Source organism: Choloepus didactylus, chromosome 5 (genome assembly GCF_015220235.1).
Source record: "Choloepus didactylus isolate mChoDid1 chromosome 5, mChoDid1.pri, whole genome shotgun sequence".
NCBI lineage: Eukaryota > Metazoa > Chordata > Mammalia > Pilosa > Megalonychidae > Choloepus > Choloepus didactylus.
The window spans coordinates 123434901-123450978 of record NC_051311.1 but is presented as its reverse complement, the minus strand read 5'-3'; the positions used below and the strand labels follow the sequence as shown (position 1 = coordinate 123450978).

The window sequence follows — 16078 nt, the reverse complement described above, 5'->3', positions numbered from 1 at the left end:
TGATTTCTCAGGAGACTCCCCCAGCCCCATCTCGGATTCTGCTAAGAAAATAGATCATATATGCTACAAATTTATTTCATTTTTATATTTTATTTGACAAAACCTTATCAGGGCCCCCCCAAATATGCAAAGAATTGTGAAAGTACTTGACTACTGTTTCTTTATAACAAACTTCTTTCCAACATATTAACAAGGGTCCCTATGTCCTCCCATTTGTTCTTACTTTCCTTAAGCCCTCCTCAAATTTGTCATTGTCCTCAAGTCCCTTCCAGCTTCTGCCCACCTCTCAGTCCCAAAACAAATATCACATGTTTCCTCTCTTTGTTATGGCAGTACTCAACTTCCACTTACCAAAGTCTGTTCCAAATGACTCCAAATCTTGGCAGTGTAGAACAACCATTTTATTACGTACATGGCTTTTGTGGATTCAAAATTCAAACAGGGCATAGCAGGCATGGTTTGTCTTTGCTCCATGATAGTTGGGAAGACTTCATGGTTGGAAATGATTTGATAGTTGAAGCTAGAATCATCTGGAGCTTGTTTACTCTCGTGTCTTGTGGTTGATGCTGATTGTTGATTGAGCTGTTATCTGGAACACTGACCTACACATGGCCTGGCCTCTCCATGTGGCCTGGACTTCTGGACAGAATGATGGTTTAGGGGAACCCGATTTCTGACATGGTGACTTAGGTCTCCAAAAGTAAATGGCCCAGGAGAATGGCAATATGCTGTCTGAAAATCTTTATTTGACAAAGGTCTCTAGAAATTCTGATGGAAGTGGTCCAAAAGTGATGTATTAAGATCTAGAGATTCAACAAAAATCCTATCAAAATTCCAGCAGTGATTTTGCAGACATGGAAAAGCCTATCATCAAATTTGCATGGAATCACAAGGTACCCTAAATAGCCAAATCAGTCTTGAAAAAGAAGAGCAAAGTTGGAGGTCTCACACTTCCCAATCTCAAAACAGTGTTGTACTAACATAAAGTTAGACATAAAGGCCAGTTGAGTAGAATTGAGAGTTGAGAAATGAACCCACACATCTATGGTCAATTGATTTTTGACAAGGGTGCCAAGGAGCTTAAGTCAGGAAAGAGTAGTCTCTTCAACAAAGGGTGCTAGGAAAACTGGATACACATGTGCAAAAGTGGGGGCCCCACTTCACACCATATACAAAAGTTAACTCAAAATGGATCAAGTCCTAAACATTAAGAGCTAAAACCACAAAACTTTTAGAAGAAAAGTTAGGGAGTACCTTCCCAAACTTGGATTTGTTGGTGATTCTTAGTTATGATACTAAAAGCACGAGTAACGAGAAAAAATTGGTAAAATGGACTTCATCAAAATTAAAAACTTTTATGCATCAAAGGAAAATATCAAGAAAGTGAAAATCAGCCTATAAAATGGGAGAAAATAGTTGCAAATCATATATCTGGTAAGGCTTAAAGAATAGCTAAAACTCAACAAAAAGAAGACAACCCAATTAAAATAAGCCTTTGACTCTAGAGGACAAATATTGTATAATTCCATTTATATAAAATATTTAAAATAAGCAAATTAATAGAGACAGAAAGTAGATTAGCCAGGGGGTTGAGGAATTGGGGTGTTATTGCTTAATAGACACACAGTTTCTGTTTGGATCACAAAAGTCTTGAATGATGGTGTGGTGTTGGTACCACAACGTTATGAATGTAAATAATACCACAGAAGCGTACACTTAAAAACAAATAATTGGGGAATTTGGTGTTACGTATATGTTACTACAATAAAAAATTATTAAATCAAAATATAAAAGGACAGAATATTTTATATAGTGTATTTATATATGTATATTATTTATATAGTAACATATTCATTTTATAATTAGGTCACTCTCTAGGCAGAAACTTCTGTAACTTGACTGGTCAGAATAAGAGAAAATAACCATAGCAACCAGGTATCAAGCAGAATCCATCAAGCCTATGTGTATAAGCATCATACTGTTCATTTATGTTCTTTGAAAGTATGAACCTAATCTGTTTTCTTCCATTGTATCCAGAGTAGACAGCCAGTCAGAGCTTGCTAATATTTTTTTGACTGACTTTTTGACAGATCAAGACCAATTTGATTTCCTCATTATTCTTCTGTATCCTCGTAACTACTCTGACAGCCCTCCTTGGTTTAACCTTATAATGGGTGTGAACCCAATATAAATATAAATATTATAAATATGATTTTTTCAAGATGTTCCTTCAGTTAAGGTATGGCCCAGATGAATCAGTTTGGGCTTTAATCAGGATTACTGGGGTCCTTTATAAGCAGAATGAAAGTCAGATAGAGTGAAAGCCCTGGGAAGGAGCTGGGAGTAACAGAACCTAGAGAAGCCAGGAGAGGCCACCATGTGCATTGTCAAGGATGGCTGGCAGCCAGCCCCAGAACACCACTCTCTTCTGGGTGAAAGCATCGCCTTGATGACACTTTGATTTTGGACTTCTCCTCATCTCAAAACTGTGAGCCAATAAATTCCCATTGTTTAAGCCAACCCATTGCATGGTATTTGATTTAGCAGTGAGGAAACTAAAACACCTTTGGCTCAGTTCTGTCCTATACTAGCTTGTGTGCACATCTAAACATCGGCTTCTAGCTCCTGCAAATCCCATGGATTTCTCAGAAAGTCCCAATTTTTAGGGTGTATACCAATTGCTAGGAGTGGTGCTCTAGCTGTAATTTATATGTGGGGAAGTGAGGCCTGTGGGCCATATTTTACATGAACAATAAGCTGAAAATGATACTCATAGACAAGGAATCTTAATGCAAGCTGATTCGGGGTCTCCTCAATTCACCTCTTCTCTCCCCTGACCTTTATAGTGTACTAATTAGGACTCTAGAACCTGACTCCCTGGTTTCAAATCTTGGAGCTGCCATTTTGGAAAATTTCCTTTGAAATTTGCTTTATGTGCTGCAATTTTCTCTATCAGTATAATGAGAATTGATAGTAATGGTACCAACCTTATGGGATTCTTGCCAATATAAAATAGCCATGGAAGAGGAATAACTTGACAATGACTGGCAAATATTGAATATTAGAAGTTCTGATTCATGACTCTAACTTTGTCTGCATACAATTCCCATCACCTGGAGTTTCTCTGATTCATTCTCTACCTGTTTCAAAGACACTCCAACTCTTTACTGAGCTTTTCTCACCCTGCCTTTTTTATTGTTCTTTGAGAGTCTTAACTCACCACCAAGGCCACACTTGCAGACTCCTGTTCCTGGTGAAGATATCTGGACAACCCACAAAATTCTCACATCATCAGGAAGAGTGTTTAAGGAGATGGTAACAAAGGTTATAATACCTTTATACATCACAAACTGAATTCCTTTTAGATGTATGGTTTTAAAAAGGAAAGGAAAGAAAAGCCCTTGTCAAGAAAAACACTCATTTAAGATATTTTCAGATGCAAATACCAAATAAATTCTCAACTTGGCTCAATAAATGAAGATAAGTTTGGGTCAGGAAAAAAAGTAATATTACGGCTTCAGAGCAAGTTTGACCTGGGGAAAATGAAATCATTGGGCCTTGATTTTATTTTTCCTTTGCTCCCTTATCCCTGTCTTCCTACATACATTAGATTTGTTCTCAGTCTGACTTTGATTATAGTGGTGGAATAGTTCCAGGTTTTACAAACTCACACTGTCCAGAAAGAGAGAGGAAGTTCTGATTTTCAATCTTAATGGCCCTGCTTCTGTCACATGCCTGTCACTGAACCAATCCTTTTCACAAGAAAATGGAAATTGGACAGACACTTTTCCAAAGAGGAAATACAAATGCCTCAAAAACATATGAAAAGATGCTCAACTTCACTGGTTATTAGGGAAATGCAAATCAAAACCACAATAATATATCATCTCATACCTACTGGAATGGCCATTATAAACAAACAAACAAACAAACAAACAAAAAACCCAGAAAATTGCAAGTGCTGGAGAGGATGTGGAGAAAGAAGCACAGTTATTCACTGCTGGTGGGAATGTAGAATAGTGCAGCCACTCTGGAAGGCAGTGTGATGGTTCCTCAGGAAGCTAAGCATAGAATTACCTTATGATCAAGAAATACCACTACTAGGTATATATTCAAAGGAACTGAAGGCAAGGACACAAACAGACATTTGCACACAAATGTTTATGGGGCATTATTCATGATTGCCAAGAGATGGAAACAGCCCAAATGTCCTTCAACGGATGAGTTGATAAACAAACTGTGTTATATACATACAATGGAATATCACACAGCTGCAAGACAGAATAAAGTCAAGAAGCATATAACAACGTGGATGAACCTTGAGGATGTTATGTTGAGTGAAATTAGCCACAAACAGAGGGACAAATACTGTATGGTCTTACTAATATGAACTAACATTAATGAGCAAAGTTGGAGAGTTAAAGTTGAGAACACAGGTTATCAGGAGATAGAAAGAGGTTAGAGATCAGGCATTTGATGCTGAAGGAGTATAGAATATTCAACAGAACAGATGGTATTGATCCAGAAATAGATAGCATGATACTGTGTAATGGCAGCACAATATTGTAAGTACACTGAACAATGATCTGTGAGTAAAGTTGGAAGAGAAAGATTAGGCGCCTGAATAACACCAGAAGGAAAGATAGACAATAAAGACTGGGACTGTATAACTTAGTGAAAACTAGAGTGATCAATGATGGTGATTAAATGTACAAATATAAGAATGTTTTTACATGAATGTCAACTTTGCAAGGCATTGAGAATGGGATGGTATTGGGGGAAATACGATCAATGCAAACTAGAGTCTATAGTTAAGAGTAACATTGTAATATGCCTCCACTAATTGTAACAAAGATTATATACCGAAGCTAAATTTCTATAAGAGAGGAATATAAAGGAGGAGTATGGGATTCTTGGCGGTGGTGGTATTGTCTGAACTTTTTAATGTAATGTATTTTATTTTCTTTTTTCTTTTTTTTTTTTTTTAATTCATCATGTCTTTTCTTTTCTTTTTCTTTTGGCATTTTTCTCCTCTTCCTCTTTTTTTTTTTTTCTTTTTTTTCCTGAGAAATGGAATTGTTCACACTTAGATTCATGGTGGTGAATGCATAACTATGTTATTATACCAGGAACCACTGATTGTTTATTTAGGATTGAATTTTTAAAATAAACAGAGGGGTACAAGAGCTGGAGAACATGTGGAGAGAGGGATATACCTAATCACTGCTGGTAGAGAGGTCGAATGGTGCAACTTGTCTGTAGGGCAGTGTGGTGGTTCCACAGGAAGCTACCTATGGGGTTGCCATATGGTCCTGCTACCCCGTTATTCGGTATATACTTGGAAGATCTGAGAACAGGGACACAAATGGACATTTGCAGATTGGTGTTTGTGGTGGCAGTATTCATGATTTGTAATAGATGGAGGTGGCCTAGGGTACATTGGCTGATGAACAGAATGGTGAATTGTGGTGTACACATACAATGGAATATTGAGTGGTCACAAGAAGAAATGAAGTTGTGATGCATGCAGCTAGGGACCTTGAGGACAGTATGTTGCATGAAATAAGCCAGAAATGAAAAGACAGACATTATAATGCCCCACTATATGAGGCATTATATGGACTAACTATAATGGACTAGCTATAATGAGCAAATTCTGAGAATTGAATCTGAGCACATAGTTTATCAGGGAAGACTTATTGTTATTGTTATGGTTCCTAGACTGTAAGCTCTTACAGCAGTTGTAATGGTTATTTCTAGGTTCTGAGATGCTCAGTACTTGTGTATAACCTGGTCAGTCCCTGGAACTTCAGGTATCTGTGTCACACCTGAGACTCAGAGCTAGAGTACAGTGGCTATGACTGCCTGTATGTACCCCATGTAGCAAATGTTACAGAAGCTGAAAAAGAGCACAGACTTCAATTAGAGATATGAACAAAATGGCCTTGGTTAGGACTGAGGTAAATCAAACTAAAGGGTGGAGGATGATATTGATTGCATTTTAAAACTTCAACTTCTGTGTGAGACCAAAACTAGAGATGTTTATTTAGTGGAAAATCTTTATTTTCTGTAGTACACTATATAATTTAACTTGTATGCTTAGTTTATTCAAACATCATAAGTACATAGATCCTTGAGTAGGGAGTGAGATCTGGTTTGTTTATACAGGTTAATGTGAAGTCCCAATACATGCCAGAGTAAGTTGGGCAGAGGATAAAGAAGTATTTGCAAAGCCTCTTTGAGGGACTGGGGAAAAATGTGGAAATGTTAAATTTATCCAACTGGGGAATTCCTTATATTCCCGCAAACACTGGGGACTACCAATTTAGTAGGCTGAGCCCTCCATCTTGGGGCTTGCCCTTATGAAGCCTGTTACTGCAAAGGAGAGGCTAAGCCTACTTATAACTGTGCATAAGAGTCACCCCCAGAGAACCTCTTTTGTTGCTCAGATATGGCTTCTCTCTCTAAGCCAACTTGGCAGGTGGACTTGCTGCCCTCCCCACTATGTGGGATATAACTCCCAGGGATGTAAATCTCCCTGGCAGTGTGGAACCTGACTCTCAGGGATGAGTCTGGACCTGGAATCATGGGATTGAGAAAGACTTTTTGACCAAATGGAGGAAGAAAAATGAAACAAAGTAAAGTTTCAGGGGCTGAGAGATTTCAAATGGACTCAAGAGGTCATTCTGAAAGTTATTCTTGTGCATTATATAGATATCCCTTTTTAGTTTTTAGTGTATTAGAATAGCTAGAAGGAAATACCTGGATACTGTTGAACTGTAATCCAGAAGACTGCAACCCAGTAGCCTTGTTTCTTGAAGATGAGTGTAGAGTGTATAACCATATAGCTTATACGGTGTGCCCATGTTATTGTAGAAAACCTTGTGGCTCACAATCCCTTTATCTGGTGTATGGACAGATGAGTAGAAAAATGGGGACAAAATAGTAAATAAATAATAAGGTGTATGGGGGGTATTGGTTGTTTTGGGTGCTCTTTTTTACTTTTACTTTTGATTTTATTCTTATTTTTATTTTTATAATTTTTTGGAGTAATGAAGATGCTCAAAAATTTGCTGTGATGATGAATGAACAACTATATGATGATACTATGAACAACTGATTGTACACTTTCGATGACTGTATGGTATGTGACTATATCTCAATATATAAGGAAATAAAAAAGGAAATGGGAATCACTTTCTTTGAAAGCACATGAATATCCAAATAGAGACAGAAGATGAATGGGGACTGGGAAATAGATGCTTTTGTGTTCAAGACACATATTAATGAGCAATTATTATCAATTCCTAATCTTGGTTCCCTATTTAGATTACAGCGTTTTTTTTTTTTAACTTTCCTCTTAATTTTGTTTTCCTATTTACTGCCCTTTTTACATAAATGTGAATACTATCTTTCAGATTCTGGGCTGAATATGTCACTACTAGTTAATACATAATTCTGTTCTTATTTAATCATTCAACCAGTGTTGGCTGATAAACTATAATTCCTCCATCTTCCACTGTTTTCCACTGGCAAAGGCTCATCTCTGTATTTACCTACTTGATAGTTGACTGCCTTCTCCATACCTGACCTGGCTGTTGAACTTTATGGTAGAAACTCACAAAACAAGTCAGATTATCCCCAACTAAAATTCATGGTTACCAAACTTAATCTGTGCATGCGACACTGAATGGTAATCCCACATATATTTTCATCTCCAATTCCCTCTCTCCTTCTCTGCATGACCATTTCCAATATTCCCCCACTCTTTTCAAATCTTCAGTCCCTCTTTACTATTAGAGAGGACTTTGTCTTCTATTTCTCTGGGAAAAAATGGAAACCATCACAGAGAAAGTGATTGACCCATCTTTGAAATAACAAACCAGCAAACCTATGGATGTCCACATCCATCTTTCCTTCATCCTTCCTGATACAGCCGAAGAGTTATCCATCCATTAATCTAGGGCCAACCCCTCTGTTTATGACCAGATCTCTTCCATACCACCGCCATCCCCTGCTTTTTCTAGGACATTGAAGAATACGTTATCCTTTTCTGCTAAATCACTAGTATCTACAACTACAGCACGCTCTTTCCCAGCTCCTCCCAACAAGCTCTAGTTTTTCTCTTCATGCTAAAAAAAAACACAAACTCTCTTGATCTTGCTTTTTTTTCACCTACTCTTGATCTATCTCATTGCCTTCATATCCAAACTCTGAATAATTGTCTATACTTCCTTCCCACCCCCCACCCGTGCTCATTCATTCCCCTATGAAAACAAATCTAATCTGGATACTCTTTCAAACATTTAAATGAAACTGCTTTCATTAAGGTCACAAAAGCTCTCTAAATTACTAAATCCATTATTTATGTTTTTTTGCCCCCTCTACAGAATTTGAAATTGTCAATTTTTCTCTCTTCTCCACAACTCTCTTGTCTCAGTACATGAAAATCAGTGTCTAAATTTACTGCTTCTACTCAGTTTTCTGACTTATTTACTGGCTTCTCCTGCTATCTGTCTGCCAAAACCATAATTGTTAGTGGTCCTCAGAATTCTGATACAGACTCTTTCCTCCACTTATACTCATCTCTCTAATCTGTTAAACACTTCATTGAGAGTGATCTTTGTTAAAATTGTACTCTTCCTTCCTTTTACAAACCTATTAATTTCTCAAATCCTAATATGGTCTACAGAGCCTCCACAGTCTGGGTCTTTAGTCTGACTTTTGCCCTTTCCCTCTGTCTTCTGCTGGTTTCACCCTTCCCTCCATTTAGACTGATTGTTGCTATTCATTATTATGATATCTTCTTAGATGCCACTTGCTAAGGAGAAACTTCCCTGATTCCACCAGACTAGGTTAGACCTCCCAAAACAACCTGTGCTTTCTTTTTGTACAATTTATGGAGTGTTAATAATCTGGAATATTAATTGATGTGCTTTTGATATCTTGATGTGTTTTAATTGAACTGCCTGTCACTTTCTTTTGCCAGACTGTTCTCTAATGCAACTAGACTTCATGATAACAGGTTAGGAAGAAAGAAAACACAATTCTCAGTTGTTAAATTTCAAAAGAGACTTTTAAACCCTTGTCAGAAACAAAAATTTGAAAATAGATTTGAAAATTTCATTATTCTGACTTCTGAGTATCAAAAGTAGAGGTCTAAAGGACTTAGGGCATGAGGCTTTTGTCATTATCATGACTCGACATCCATTTTTATTAGGCATAGCCGGGTCTCTCAGGGATCCAAAGCAATAGAAAAGCTTTCTTTCAGAACATGTGTATTTTTTATGTCATCTAAGCAAAGTTGGGCAGTAAGGAGCTAAGTAATTGTCGAGAAGTTAATTTTGGATTTAGGGGTAGAGGGGAAAGAATGATAGTTGCACCCAGCCACAAAAACATTCAAAATGAATGGGCCATCTTACTAACTGCTATTTCTAATGTTCCTTCTGGTTGTGAGAATTTTTCAAGTTAATTTTTTAATCTGACTATATTTTTTCAGGTTTCCAAATTTCCTAAATTCTCAAACTCAGTTTGTTAATTCATTTGTTTATAGATACCAAACCTAACAAATTTGCAGAATATTTTATGCAGAATAAAAGTTAACATCACTTATAAAAACACATTCACATGGCTTTTATTAAAGCCATAAGGATAGAAGGCAGATGTTTATTTTGTTTTAGAGATTTTTAAAAATGTGATTGTGTTTTGTATTTTGTAAACTAATTTTTACAAGCACTTTAAAACTCTCTGATAATAAACTTTAAAAGAAACTGTAGTCTAGATTAGAATAGTTTTATTCTGGAAAGAATATTAGATAGGGCTCAGGATACCTGGATTGTCATCTAATTAGGTAAATGTTTATTATCTGGGTTACATTTTCTCCCCATGATCCCTTCCCCTCCCCTTTCCCCTCCCTCTCCCTCTCTCACTTTGGAATGGCAGAGAAAGAAAAATATTTGTTCAACCTGATTTTTCCTTGTAGGCTATATGACTTATTTTATTTTACTATTTCTTTGAGTTGCTGGTTAAACACATCTGGTTAAACTGAGTCTCTTCTTTCCTCTGAAAATCTTTCTAAATGCTGAAGGCAAATTGAGTTTCAAGTGCTCAAGAAACTGTCTTTTTAATCGCCAAATAGGAGATATGTCATATAACCAAACTGTTGTTGTTTCAGGTTTATAATGTCAATTTTAACTAAAATTACTTAGACAAATATTGAATTATAGGAAATTAATCACATTTCATTTTATGGCCTTTCTAATATTTTCAGAATATTTATTTACATATAATTTATTCAATAAAGAATGAAATATTTATACTTTTTTTTGAGCCATATGTTTTTATTTTTATTTTTTATCAGCTTTGAATTTGAGTCAACCATATAAAATTTCTAAATAAGATCTTTTTAGAGTTGGCTCACCTAAAACATGGAAAACACTCTGTATCCACCAGAGTAGAATTTGAGAGGTTTAGTTTTTTTTTTCTTTATTCAGGTGTAATATACATATGATAAAATACACAGATTTTAAATGTACGGCTTTATGAGCTTTGACAAACGTATACATCCTTTTAACCATTACCCCAATCAAGACATGAAACACTTTCACCACACCAGAGAGTTCCCTCATGGAACATTCTATTCTATAGCACCCCCTCACATCCCACATAGGAAAATGCTGTTTTGGTTTTTATCACCACAGCTTAGTTTTTCGAGTTTTGTATGACATAAATGGAATCACACAATATGGATTACTTTTGTGTGTCTGGCTTCTTTAGCTCCATATAAAGTTTTTTTTTGTTTGTTTGTTTTAATTAGCGAAGTATAGGTTTACAGAAAAATCATGTTTAAGATCTAGAGTTCCCATATACCACCCTATTACTAACATCTTGCATTAGTGTGGTACCTCTGTTACAATTCATGAAAGACTGTTTTTATAATTGTACTATTAATATAGTCCAATGTTTAGAATAGGGTTCACTGTTTGTACTGTACAGCCTATATTTGTTTGTTTGTTTTAAATTTTTTATTCTAGTTACATATAGACAACCTAAAATAATTTGGTGCTATTAATTATATTGTGAATTTGGTTCACAATGTTGTGCTACCATCACCACTATCCATTACCAAAACTTTACAATCAACCCAAAGAGAAACTATGTACAATTTAAGCATTTACTCCCCATTCCCTGAAAGATTTACACATTTATTTTTACATGTATTTATATGAAAACAAAATGATCATTACTAAATTTTGAAAAACAATAGCAAAACCCACAACTTTAACACAAACATCATTAACCATACTTCATATTTTCTCTCCAATATTTTTAACGTGTATGTTGTGATGTATCTATTATGGGTCTAGAATATGCTATGTAAGTGCTTAGAAAGTCAAGTAATGTTAAGAATTAAATATTCTTAGAATAAAGAATTAAATAAAGAATTAAATCCATGTCCTGGAAAAGTCTGCAGGCCAGTGAAGACAGAAACCAAACATGTAATTGAAATAAAATGTGGAAAAGACCATCACTTAAGTGCAAAACTGAGTATAAACTGTGGCCAGGAGGAAGTGCCTATTTCTGTCTGAGGTAACTGGAGAAGACATGCCAAAAAAAGGTATTGTTCTCATGCCTGTAGACAGTGCAAATAGCATCTTCAAGTTCCTTCACCAGTTTTCTTTTGAAGGGAAAGAAGTTATACATACTTCCACATACATTAGTGATACAGATACCCTTAAATGCAAGAGCCTGGGAATTGTATCTCCAGCTGGCAGGTCGCATGCACATGTAAAGTCTGGGAGGGTCTAGTACTCATAGAAAGAAAGAAGAATGGCCATTAGGGTACATAAGCTGTCTCTACCACAAATTCATGTATTTTAAAAATAAGTTGGACTTTCCATAGATTTTAGTTTTCCATGTTTATTCTACAGCTTTAAGGAAGTCACTTAAATTTAAATTTCTGTGGTCCTCATCTTTTAGTGAATCTGTTTAATGATGTAATGAAAATATTTACAGGTATTCTGAGAGATCCTTATGTAATAAAACCCATTTATAGTACAAGCAATCAGCCCCACATTTGTGTGCTTTATAAATATGAATCTTTATATGTCTAGTTATTTCTAACATGCCATTTGTACCCCCCTTCTTATTTACTGATGAATTTATTATTCACTGTGATGGCAATATTGTTGTGTGTTTTAGTTTTTAACACAGACATAGTCAATAATTTCCCATAATTTTTCTCTTATTTATATTTAGCTTATTATCATTAACTTTTTTCTTATCAATTGATTCTGTTTTAACTTTAAGACATATTCAAATTATAAAAGTCGTTTAGAATTTTAATTATAACCCCTAAGGTACCAGAAGAATTCATGAACCCTATAAATTTATGAATGTGTAATTCATATGTATTCTCAATCTTCCTAATTTTGACTTATTTTTTACATTTTGAAGCTGATGTTTTAGCCTGTTTTGTAATCACCTAATGACCTAAATCATATTCAAATATATCTGAACTAACTCATACTATTATATGGCATAAAGGAAAGAATGCAAAGTTTAATAAAACCAGATCTGATTTTTCTAATGCTTTTTCTGGATCTATTAATCATGTTGCTTTTTATTTAAAAAAAAAAATAGTTCACAAAGAAAAAAACAGACTTGTTTTACCATGAAAACTTAAAAATAATGCCACAATATTTAGTACCCATCTTATTTTCATTATGAGTTCAAGTAGCCTAGTGGACAACATTGTAGATTTAATAGTTGTCTGTAGTAACAATGCACTATAATTAAAAACCATGGCTGATCCTTGACTTCCTTTCCCAGTTGGCTGCCATTGGGAAAAAGGCTCCTGATGCCCACTTGATGCTATTATTGTGGAAGCTACATTTACCAACATATGGGAAGCAAGTATCAACTATCCCTTGTTAAAGATTTGCTGCAAACTTCAGGATTTTTATGCCTGCTTATGGATGCCTTGAGAAAAGACAAAATAGTCTTCCCTAATGATGAAAACGTTAAATTCCTTTCTTCTCCCCTTCTCATCATACATAGAGAGAATGACAAAACAGTGCCTTTAGAGTTTGGGAAAAAGCTCTATGAAAGTGCCTACAATGCATACAAGAATAAAGAGAGAGTCAAGATGGTTGTCTTTCCTCCTGGTTTCTGACACAACTTCCTTTGTAAAAGTCCCACATTGCTGATAACAGTGAGAGATTTCCTGAGCAAGCAGTGGGCATGAGATGATGGTCTGAGAACAGCAGAAATCTTTGACAAAGACTTGATCCTAACTTCACCTGTGATGTGTATTTTTAATGTGAAATTTTCCTGGGTTGCTAGGATGAGCTGAACTCACTGACATTTCTACAAGTCACTTGCCATTTTAATAAGAGAAAACCTAGATGCTGGGCAGGCAGGGAGGTTCTCTTTTAGCCTATCATGGTTTACTGTGTGAAACAAGCTGAACCCTCACTGTGAGGAATCAGAATTTGGTAAAATTTGGATCCCACCTAAAACACATCTTGGTGATAACTGTGAAGAAGGTGGTCTCCTATTTGAATTTAGCATGTAAGAAAGGTGCACCAATGTAGTTAAATCACTTGTATTTTACTTAGTTTACTTAATTTAAATGACTTTTGAAAGTTCTAAGCAGTTTACTAGCTTTCTGATTAGCTTCAGTGAAAGTACTAACGTGCCACCCAATCTGCTATAAAATAGTAAGTTTTGGTACTCATGTAGCCCTTGGAAATTGACTCTTTATTTTGAACCTTTAATATAGTCATACATTTTCCCTCCTTTTCCCAGAGATAATAAGCTAGATTATTAGTTAAGAAAACAAAATAAAATCAAGGAATGTCATAAAAATATTCAATTTCAGTCACAAGCTCTTTTTTCCAGAGACATTTTACAATTCAGTTTCCATTGGCTTTGTTTACCTCATTGCTAGAGTCATTGGATAGGGAAATCTTTAGATCTGAAGTCTCCATGTTCCATATTTCTCTTGCATATTCCTTAATTGTTCAGTCACTGGAGAATTTCCCCGAAGAAGCTATGTTTTTGAGTACCATCGTGTTTCAGGCCTTTGGATTCTGTAAAACAACACAACATGTGCATGTAGTGCTCCAGGGCCTGAGAGCCCTGTGTGCTCTATGACAGGCATCAGAACAGGCACATTTCATGGGGGAAATGACGGGAGTAAACGCTAGTGATTCATAAATACTCTTGCTCAGCAATTGAGAGCTAGGGAGGGCAAGTTCTGCTTTTCTCACATTTAGAGTAGATTTCTTTTAAGAATGAAGAAAAGGTATTTTCCACTTTAAGAGAAGTAACGAATGTAAATTTCCTGATTGGTAGTTCCCACCATGGTTACAGTGTTCTGGTAAGTAGACCGTATTTCTCATACTTTATTATGAATAAAGATACCTCCTTTCTGAACTATAGGAGGAAGGAAGGGACTGACATTTACTGTCTGCCAGGTGCCAGGCTCCATGTCAAGAGCTTTAACCTGTGGCTCACGAAGTTTGAAATCACTATTCAAGAACATTTGCTATAATGCAAGCAAACAATTCAATTGACTTTATTGACCTACTTAGCTTTTCTTTCTTTCTGGAAGATGAACTAGGTGGTTTACACTGAATCCTAAATACTCTATTGAGGTTTCAAAACAGGGTAAATTAAGGATTTGTCCCTAATAAAAAATATCACATTGAAATCTCATATATTTTCCAATCTCATGACTTTGTAAAGAAACTTAGAAGTTTGTTGGAAATGTTCGGGACTTTATTCAAAGACTTTAGCAATGCATTTAAGCATTTAAAAGAAAAACTCAAAATAACTACCTTCATTACTTAAGATACTGCAAAACAGTCTGAAATTAGTTTGTTCATATTTTGGAAACTTAATAAATTGAGAATAGGGGCTTCTTCTCCACCTCCTTTAAGTAATTTAATGGATTTTGAATAGGCTGGGAAGAAAGTGCTGGACATATTTTTAAGCCCTAACAATACACTGATTGTTAAGAGTAAAAACTATAATTACACATTAATCCCATTTGCACTGAAAAATAAGAATGATTGAATAAAAAAAAACCACTAATATTTCTTAAAACTGGACTATGTTCAGATACTCAAGCAAATACTTTTCCTGGGTTATTTTATTTAATCCACATAAAATCCCATATGGTGGCTACTATTATTCTTCCCACTTCTATTAGAAAACAGAGTTAGAAGTATAAGTAACTTCCCCTACTTTAAATATGTAGCAAATTACCAACTACTCTGCAGAGATAAATAGTTGTATAATGCATGACTCCTAAATGCTGGAAGAGATTTTACTTGCTCAGAGTAAAAGATGGTTTAGGCACCATTCCAGGCCCTTTAAGTCTTAGTATGGGAAAGATACATGTAAACAAATAAATATAATACTGTGAGATGAAGCAGTATTCAAAGTATCATATGTAGTAGATACAAATAAGAAAATAGTCTCCAGGTTATGGTGGATGATGGTGACTAAGAAGCCCTTATAAAAGCATGATTGTTTTAAAGGATGAATAGGAGTTTTACAAGTGTCTGTAGAGCCAGTAGAAGGAATATCATGTGGCATAAAACATCAGAGTGTAGTAGATATGACAGATAGTGCCATATAACAGAAAAATGACTAAATAAAGTATGGAGTGTGAGAAATGGAAGATTAAAGGGGATTTGTAGACGATACTCAGATTGCAGTGAAATTGGGTAGTCCTGTTTGAAACTTAGATTTATCTTTGAGGTAATAGTAAACAATTACAGTACAAGCTTTGAAATGAATGCCTGTTAAGACCAAGGGAATGGATTTGTAGAAAAGAAAATGGTTATTGTTACTGGACGTAGTAATTAATATAAGTGTAAATGTGGAAGTGAAGGAAATGTGAATGAAAATGTGTGAATGAGGGCAGAATTGTGTCAATACGAACCAAGAGGTGAATGTACAGAGAAGAGGTGGTGTCTGGGAGGGTGATCATGGATTCGGTTCTATGCCTGTTAAAATTTAAATATCTGTGGAATATCTAGGTCAGTTGAGTAGGCAATAGATCATT

At 35.5% G+C, this 16078-nt stretch overlaps 1 protein-coding gene across 8 annotated transcripts in view; it reads left to right on the top strand.

The window, feature by feature from the left end:
• The window catches only part of DGKB (diacylglycerol kinase beta), a 748227-nt gene that overhangs the window by 417088 nt on the left and 315061 nt on the right, over positions 1-16078 (top strand). The gene's annotated exons all lie outside the window — the stretch shown is intronic.